Genomic DNA, 10013 nt, shown 5'->3' on the forward strand with positions numbered 1-10013 from the left:
CATAGTTATATACCTATCTATACCACAGATAAAATAATACTATTTTTTATCTTAAGTACTATAGAGTAATTGTTGTATTTAGCGTTGATAAAAACTGCATTGCTATCCATTACAACTTGGAACCTCAAGTTGTTACCTATATCTAAAATTTAGGATTCAAGACATTACTCGATTGATGTACAGTCGTTGGAAAGCTTTTGCAACAAATTAAAATAAACAGTTCTTGATAATAAAAGCCATCTCCATATCATGATATCACATCTACCAAATTATCTACACTAATATTATACAGAGGAAAACTTTGTTTGTTAGTTTGATTGTAATGAATAGGCTCATAAACTACTGGACCGATTTTAAAAATTCTTTCACCATTCGAAAGCTACATTATCGACGAGTAACATAGGCTAGGTTTTATCCCGGAAATCCCAAGGAAACGGGAATTATGTGGGTTTTTCTTTGAAAACGCGGGCGAAGCCGCAGGCGGAAAGCTAGTAAGAAATAAAACATCACACAATAAACGTATGTTTTACTTTCGTCGTGTTTTTACAACCATGTTTAATTAACGTGATAGTAAATAAAACTTTATGACAGTTAGTGTTACTCCTGTTTTTTTAAGATAACAATTAGACATATCCTTTATTTACTACTTATGGTAAATTGTCTGTAAGTTTTACATCATTATTTTTTATCACTATCTGTGTTGCAAATAGGAAAGATGAAGTTATGCAAATAATTTTTATTTATTATCTACAAATAATGTATTTTATACTTATAAATAGTTTCCTTTACATATACAGACACACAGACATTTGTTCCCTCAATATATAATATTTCGTACACATTTATTTCACAAAACGTGCTTTATTTTACACAACAAAGTTTTTTTACTATTTTATTTAGTACTAGCTTACCACCCGCGACTTCGCCCGCTTTGTCCAAAACCTAATAAATTATACACTAAAACCTTCCTCTTGAATCACTCTATCTATTAAAAAAAGCCGCATCAAAATCCGCTCCGTAATTTTAAAGATTTAAGCATACAAAGGGACATAGGGACAGAGAAAGCGACTTTGTTTTATACTATGTAGTGATTGGTTGGTATTCTCGAAAGGCAAATATAACAATAAATATACACCACAAATGAAAACATTTATTACATAACTTACGATGAATTTAATATGAATAGGTAGTTATCTGTTATATAATTTATCTCAACTCTTTGATAAACTGTACATAGATTAAGATTGGCTCCGTATTAATAAAACCATTTATTCCTATAACAATAAGAAGATAACTCAAAACCTCAGCAAATAAAATAAACATAATACTACGATTTCAATATCATTGTTTAACCACGAATCGCGCCATTAATCATAAAGTTCTATCACAAAGAATACATTATTTTGCACTTTACAATACATAATATATATACACGCTGGGCTTAAAGAAAATTTAGATGAAAGTTACTCATCTGATGATTTAATAGGATCAAACACGGAGCCGTGAAACGTGGTGATTGCCAAATAAAAACATTTGTCTTTGTTTAAACTTTTAATTATGCTCTTCACGTTATGACATAGGAACCGTTCCCTTATAGATTTTCGTAATCCGTATACAATTTCATGCATTTTAACATTATTTATCCACTTCAAACAAAATCACTTACCTTTTTAGATTGTTATCGACTAGCTTTCTGTCGCGGCCTCGCCCGCTTTGTCTAAAACATAATAAATTAATACTAAAACCTTCCTCTTGAATCACTCTATCTATTAAAAAAAACCGCATCAAAATCCGTTGCGTAGACATAGGGACATAGGGACAGAGAAAGACTTTGTTTTGTACTATGTAGTGATAGTTAAAACTCTGGATATAATATCGTGGTAAATATTTTTAGCTACAATTATTATAAGAGCAGTTAGAGTTGAATACAATGATGTAACATTATAAACATCTCAGGTTCAATAGAACTAATTCGATTTGAGATGCGGGTACGTGAGTGGCCTAGTTCAACGCAACGGTAGTATCGATACATCTAAACTGATTCGCGAATTTTTATATTCTTTCATTTAAATACCGTCTCCTTTTTTTCTCCACAATCATGTACACTAAGTATATAACAGATTCTATATATGTATCAACTATGAAGCTTACCTATTAATAATTGTTTTCTTTGGATAGACACATAATTCTGAGACGACATATTAAATGACTTAAGTACCTACATGATAGCGAAAAATTGCCTTCTTATTTACCATCATGCCATTCAGTAAGTATATCAAAGACATTGTTTAAGAAAATGAAAATTGTAAACAAAAACTTATTTAGTACATTTTAGAAGGTATGAAGAAGTGTTTGACCTTTTTTGTAAAGAGTTTTTATTAAATACTTTGACCAGGTCAAAGTCATATGCCATATAAGGTCGCACGAAATGAATAACTATTAAGTGTGTAATTGCTTCTAAGTGAACTAGATCAGGGATTTTTTTCAATATCCATATACATATTTAGAATAAATATTAAATAGTTTTTTGAATATAGACTGTAATATCAATATTGTAGTTTTTCTAAATTTTATTTGCGAGAACCACAGAACAATAATATTATATTATTGTTATGTGGTTTATATTCAGAGTAATAATAGCAAGGTTTAATATTATCGTCGTAAAACTAGATATATTGCTGTCCTTGATTGTTTACATTTAGGACTTAATTTCGATACAACGTTCAAGAATAATTAATTTCCACTCAAATCGTTAAGGTTTGCGGTGATGTTTAATTTAAAATTAATTAAAAACCTATTATTACCTACACCCATAACCTATATTTATACATAAAATATATAACTTACTATACATATTCAAGGGCACTTCCAGAAGGAAGATACCCAGTCCTTTGGGAGGCTTACGTGGGGACACAGGTCCAACACGCAGCCTTAGAGAACTGAAATGTAATGAGGATCGCCATCAGCTGCAGTCCCATGAATGCACTATTTATACTAAACTAATAGTAGGTATATATGAATAAATATTATCATTATCAGTGAGGCACAAATTGGGACACGTTTACCCTGTAAATTTATCACGCCCAAACAAAAACCTTCAGTTTTACATAATTGTCTCACATGACCGTGACAGGAGAAGGACTTTCCGATACATAAGAAAGATAAACACTCATATCGCTTTTACTTATAAAATAATGGCCAATATTCAATGTCTTATTATTTGAAGTACTAGCTTCCTTCAATTATAACTTCAGGGTCATGGCTTAATGATGTGCCCTTCCCATAGCATTTATTTATGGAGGATAACTAATGATATCTCTAAATCAGTTTGTTTGTAACGTCCCCTTATCTTCTAATGATCCTTGAGGGTTACCACGATGTCTTAAAGCAGTATTACTTCCAGTGTGGAACAAGAAACACAAGGTCGCCTAGCGCCATCACTACCCACACAAGAATTAGCACTCCTTTAAGACATGATCCCCCATGTCCTCAGTTACTCTCGTAAACAACACGACATATAACGCTACGTCACCAAGTCTTATTTTCGGTATCGTATCACGTATTTCCTTGCAGTATGCAATACAATCACAATACTGAAGTATCGTAAATTACACACATCCTTCTTAGCATGAATGGCGCCCACACAATAGCACGGCCAAGAAATAAAATAGCTTCCAATTAGAGTTGGAATATTTTCTCTTTTTAGCTCATGGCCAAGGTTCGGAATGTATGAAATGCGAAATGGATTATTTATGAGGAATCAATAAAATAATTTTATTGTTTACTAGCGGTCCGCCCCGGCTTCACCCGTGGTATATATTTACGTTTTTTTTCCATAAGAACCATCCTCGTACTTCAAGGAATATTATAACAAAATAATTACAGAAATCGGTCCACCCGTTCACGCGTGATGCCGTGACCAAGGGAAATAGGGCAATTAATATAATTAATAATAATAATTTTTATATAAGTAAATATATTGTTTATAAGATAGATCGAAAATAAGGCGAAATGAGAAGTAAATTGCTAACTTCAAAACTAAGAAATGATAACGACGTATAAAAAATAAGCGGAAACAAAAAATAACTTACAACAAACCTTAAACGCTAATGAAACCGTGGTTGATAAGAACGAGACATTTCATACAATTTTATGCAAATAAATAAATAAAAAACGATTTATTTCAACATAAAATTTTCTCACTTACATTATTTTATATTAATTAATATTAATGCAATGAATAGAATATTAAAAAATTAACATCTTTTTCCATGGAAAAACAGATATTTAGATAAGAAATTCTGCGTCAGTTGCGGAAGTATTTTAAACCCAAAACATTTTTTGCCATACTATTTCAATGAAAGAAAAAGGTCGCATGATATTTTTTTTTTTTGTAAAGGCACCCGTCATCACAGGGTGTTCGCGCCACCTCTGGATTATAGTCCAGAGACTTTTCTTGCTTTTTTTTTTTTTTTTTTTTTTCAATTTTTAGAAATATTAACATACTGGTTACTCACATAATATAAATATAAATAAGGTACAATTAAAATTATAAGACCTTAAATTAAATTACAATATAAAATATACAAAATTATTAAGTAAAAATTCAATAAAAACACGGCACAAAAACACTCAACTTAATCCTATATCACAGTTAAACTAATATCACACACTACTTATTTCTTTGGTTAACTACGACTACAATATGCTTACAATATTGCAAGAACGCATCCCTACACTTGTCCCCCAGGGCGGAAGGCAGATTCTCACCCGTCATCGCCATGCCCAATTTTTGCTCAATTATATTGCTTGCAAAAATTGGGCACTCGAGTAACAGGTGAGGAACCGTCTCCTCTACTCCGGGCTGACATAGACATGACGGATTCTCCTTCAGCTTGAATCTGTTCAAATAGAAGGCGAATCCACCATGACCAGTCAGTACTTGTGTGGTGTGGTGGGTCGCATGATATTATGTGCAAGATGTACTAACCAAAAACTAACCTCTATTTGATTTTTGCCTGGACTGCCTCTTCAGAAATTTATAGGAGAGTATTTTGCCTGAGCCTTATCAGTTATCACAGAAAATGTCATTATTTACAATTAAAAGCGCTGATAAATCACAAACACCGATAGGTTGCATGAAATATCTTATTAACACGTTCACTGCGTAAAAAATAACAATGACTTTCAGCTGGTGCGGTGGCAGTCCAAAAAAGCACCCACTTGACTTTCTTAATGTGCGTGGCAGGCCCTTTCGACACGACAGCTCTGAGAAGTATTAAAGCTCTATTATCTTAGCCAAACCATAAAGTATCTATGATTTTTTTACAGTTTTGAAATCTTGATGAATCACTTGTCTATACATTGATCCCGCCCCTGGATTCTCTAAACAGAAATTGAGAAATTAGCAATCGAAATTGTCAGGCCGACAAGGCCTGATCCCGCACCAAAGTGTAATTTTTATAGTGATGGGATAGTGAAATAAAATAAAATATCGATTCATTAATTATATTTAAATCTTATAAGCACTAAGCCAAACATAGTGGGTAATTAAAAACAAAATTAAATAAAATTATTTTTATTTAATTAACTTTAACTATTTAATGATTCTCACCACGATATTATTCGTAACCGAGTTATCATGGTCCTGACATAACATGAAGTTTTGTTCCACTCGGACTGATGTAAATATCATTTCTAGAATCAGGGTAGTCATATTTTTTTCTTTTAGGGAAAATTTCTTCGTCACTTATGTCGTCGCCGAGAATACTTTGGCGTTTATAATTTGCTGGGCGGATTATTTTATTTTCTAAAATTGTGAATTTGCTGTTGGATGGCTTTGGTTCTTGCATTTGAAATATTTTCCTGTATTTAAATCGTTTAGTCTCTTCGTAATCGTCTTCAGTATCACTATTACTTACATTTTCTAGCGTTATTTTTTTACGATGCGCCATTTTGAAGTCGATGAGCGCGCGTCCTTCTTTTGACTGCACAACACTACTGGCGGCTCAACGCGTACGCATCTGCACAGTGCGGCAACAGGTCGCTACCGGTCACCCACCGAAACAGGCCCGCTCCCGCACTGAGGTAACATTTTTAAAGTCCTGTGCGGCGGAGGTCGAAAACGACCTGTCGCGTAAGTAAACTGCCTATATTACTACATTTCTTGTCACAATTCGAAAACTATATTTGTCTCTATCATGCTCGTAAAAATGCCCAGAAAACCTGTTCCGCACAAGCGAGAAAGACCTGTTTTTTCCGCGCGCACAGTGATTTGGCACAGCACCAGGCCGATTGTGGGTGACCCGCAGTGAACGTGTTAACTACTACTGAAGTACCAAGCATACTTCAGGAAGAGATTTCAACTTCCTTGTTTTTTATTATAGTTCTACGATACTATTGCGGTAATAAGTAGTTTATTTGTATTAACGATATAGATTAATGTTTTCTCAAGTAATGATACTCAGACGGTATTTAAGAAAGGTTTAAACTGTAATTATTTTTCATAAATTCGATAAACCCATATTATAGATAAGAATTTGCGTCAGTGCTTATCCAGAGCATTGTCCCACGGTGTTTGGGCGTGGTACATTTATACAGGGTGCTCCTTTAAATTTTATTGACCCTTGTGGTCTTTGGTAATCTATGAATGTAGTAATTAGTTCAGATTATAATTGCAATTTTAACTAATAACTTCGATTGAGGTAAAATGTTACCCTCTGTGTGAGTAATAACCTACAGTATTTTCTTGTTTTCGATACCTACCAGGCAAGACATCATATTTTGAAATTAAAGATTTCTTGCCGCCTCTTCTCTGTAGAAAATTGCCGCCTCTTCTCTGAACTGGTGGTAAATGGTAAACTATGTAACGACGATTCAATAGTGATTCAAGAAGAAGACTTGACTACATTTTTATATTCCTAGTATAAGAAAGCTCGCTTTCCGCAATCTGTGTCTCTGTATGCTTAGATCACAGATTTTGATGGTGTTAGTTGCATAATTTTTAACCGACTTCAAAAAAGGAGGAGGTTAGTCGGCAATTCGCCCGGTTTATTTTTTATTTTTTTTTAAATTCTTGACAAAACGCGCGAATACGCTGGCGGAAAGCTAGTATTGGTTAAATAAATGTTTGTGTTGACTGCAAAAGACAAATTAAAACAATTATCATCCTGTTTATAATAATCTTAAATATATAACGAAGCTGCGTAAGATAACGCACAGTCGTGGACCACGCCCCCATACAATATGTCATTGTTGTGGCTTTTCTGTATTTATTCAATTATTCCTGTGCAAGGGTTGTACGGTGAGTGCATTTTATAAACACGCTCTTGGGACATTTTAGGGAAAATAAATGCAATAGTGCATTTATTGCTAAAAATCGCAGATTTATTTCAAAATGGAGGATTAGGGAGTTTAAAAATAGATAAGTTCTGTGTTTACATTGTTAGGTCTCGAATTTAAAAATATCTTTTGTTTCGAGGTAGTTCTTTTGAATATTGGGACCGGGTATGATTTTGATTTGATTTCATGGTTTTGGATAAATCAGGTAGTCTACGTTATCCGATTATACTATAAGGTAATAGATCAGAATACCTAAACCTCTTAAGTGCATAGGCTAATAGAAAATGAAATTTATTTTCCGACAAATGCCTGTTTTTGAATATCTAAATAATACATTAGACTCCATATTACCTTACACTAAACTCTACATCAGCAACAGTCCTATTCTTCATATTTATTTTCTACATATAAAATAAATAATATAGTTTAACTGACTAAGAAAGAAATGAAAATAAAAAGTATGATATTATCTAAATATAACAGAGAAAACAATATTATCACGACTCTAATATCAACTAAATTACATCATTACAAATCTACAATTAAATATTAATGGTACTAATCATTTTAATAACAAAGTTAAAATAACAAAGCGACGCCAAAAAGAGAGAAAGCTTCTTTTATTTTAATAACTAGCTTCCGCCCGCGACTCCGTCCGCGCGGAAAAATTAAGATTTATTTTTTTTCTACGTATTTTTCCGGGATAAAAAGTATCCTATTTTATGCCCAGGATAATAAGGTATAATTATACCAAGTTTCATCGAAATCGAACCGTTAGTTTTCACGTGATGCCTGAACATACAGACAGACAGACAGACAGACAGACAAAAATTTTTTAATCACATATTTGGGCTTGGTATCGATCCAGTAACACCCACTGCTATTTATTTTTTCAATATTTTCAATGTACAGAATTGACCCTTCTACAGATTTATTATATGTATAGATTTAATTACCTACTTACAACTGGATTACATTTAATGCATTATTATATAAATATCTTAAGTATATTTTGATGTTAGTTTGAGATTTAAGAGTAATTTAGATGTAAGTTAGATTGTTAGTACAAGTAGGTACCTATTATAACATTTAAAAATTAAAATTCTTACGTCAGGGTAATTATTAAAAATTAATGTACCTACCATAAACTCACTTTCGGCCCGCGGCTTCGCCCGCATGTTCAAAGAAAAACCCGCATAGTTTCCGTTCCCGTGTGATTTGATAAAACGTATCCTATATCCTTTCTCAGCTCTCAAGCTATCATTTACCAAATTTCATCTTAGTTCAGTGTTTGAGACGTGAAGAAAAGACAGACAGACAGAGTTACTTTTATATAACATTAGGTGACATTAGTAAGGTTAAAATCCGCTAAGTCTTTAATTTGTAATCCATATGAATTATAATATTACATCAGACCACGTGCTTCTCGCGTGTAGATTGCGCCGTGCAAATAATCATTATATGTGCGGAATGCCACTACACAGCATTCTATTTATTCTTATTATCTCGATAAAAATGTGCAAGAATACATTAGAAAATGTTTGATCAATCAATTATCACCAATTCGCGTTAATTTGATATGTGCCAAACTGTGTTTATAGACCTTGATCTTAAAATTTGGAAAATTACGTTATCTTTTACAAATGCTCTTGTGTTAAACAATGAAAGATACCGTATTAAACATCATCTGTAACAAATAAATAAATGTATCATCTGTAACAAATAATAAATGTATCTGTAACAAATAAATAAATGTATCTTCCTATCCTTATAAGTACTAATATTGGCGTAAAATAAAGAATAAATGTTATCGGGAATTCAAAGGAATAATGTACTTTTTAACTTGTTAAACTGCATTGCAAATGTAATTACATGCTTCGGACGTTCGTTTCATCAAAGTTCATCGACATCTGTACAAAAAAACTTTTGAATTTTGGACACACAATATAAAATTTTGGACATACATAAATGAATTTATTATCCACACTGTTTACTGCTTTTTGTGAAAGACCCATTTACGATCGCCTATAATGTACATTTGTTAATGCCTTGTTATGTGTAAATGCTGTGTGTTAAATGTGCCACATAGACTTGCATAAAACTACAAAATTAATGTAAGTAAACAGACTCCTATTTTCAAATTATTTTCACTTCCGAGATACACAAAACAAGGTTGATTCTAAATTAAACTAACAAATAATTTGGATTGCAATTTGCATAATATATTAATAAAATTATTACAATTGTAGTAAATTTTGTACTTTTAACTTAATCATCTATTAATAAATATTAAAAAGATAAACCATCATAATCGCTCTATAAATGAATTGTATTTAATTACAACATTTGAGATAAGGACAGATCTCTCAGCACGTGCTGTTCTTCTTATCTGTCTACTTTCAATGATTTACCGTACGAGCGTTAAACTTCACAGTTATAATATCTATTATGAAAGGATAAACATATTAATTCTTTGGCATTTATTTATTTATTTATTTATAACACTTTATTGCACAAACAAAAATTAGGTCAAAATAACATTAAAATACAAAAGAAAGGCATAGTTTGTACAAGAGGCGGCCTTATTGCTGAGCAGCAATCTCTACCAGGCAACCTGATGGGAAAGGAAATGTATGAAGTTAATGGGATAGTGCAAAAAGAAGAGAAAAAAA

Source organism: Colias croceus, chromosome 12, assembly GCF_905220415.1.
Source record: "Colias croceus chromosome 12, ilColCroc2.1".
NCBI lineage: Eukaryota > Metazoa > Arthropoda > Insecta > Lepidoptera > Pieridae > Colias > Colias croceus.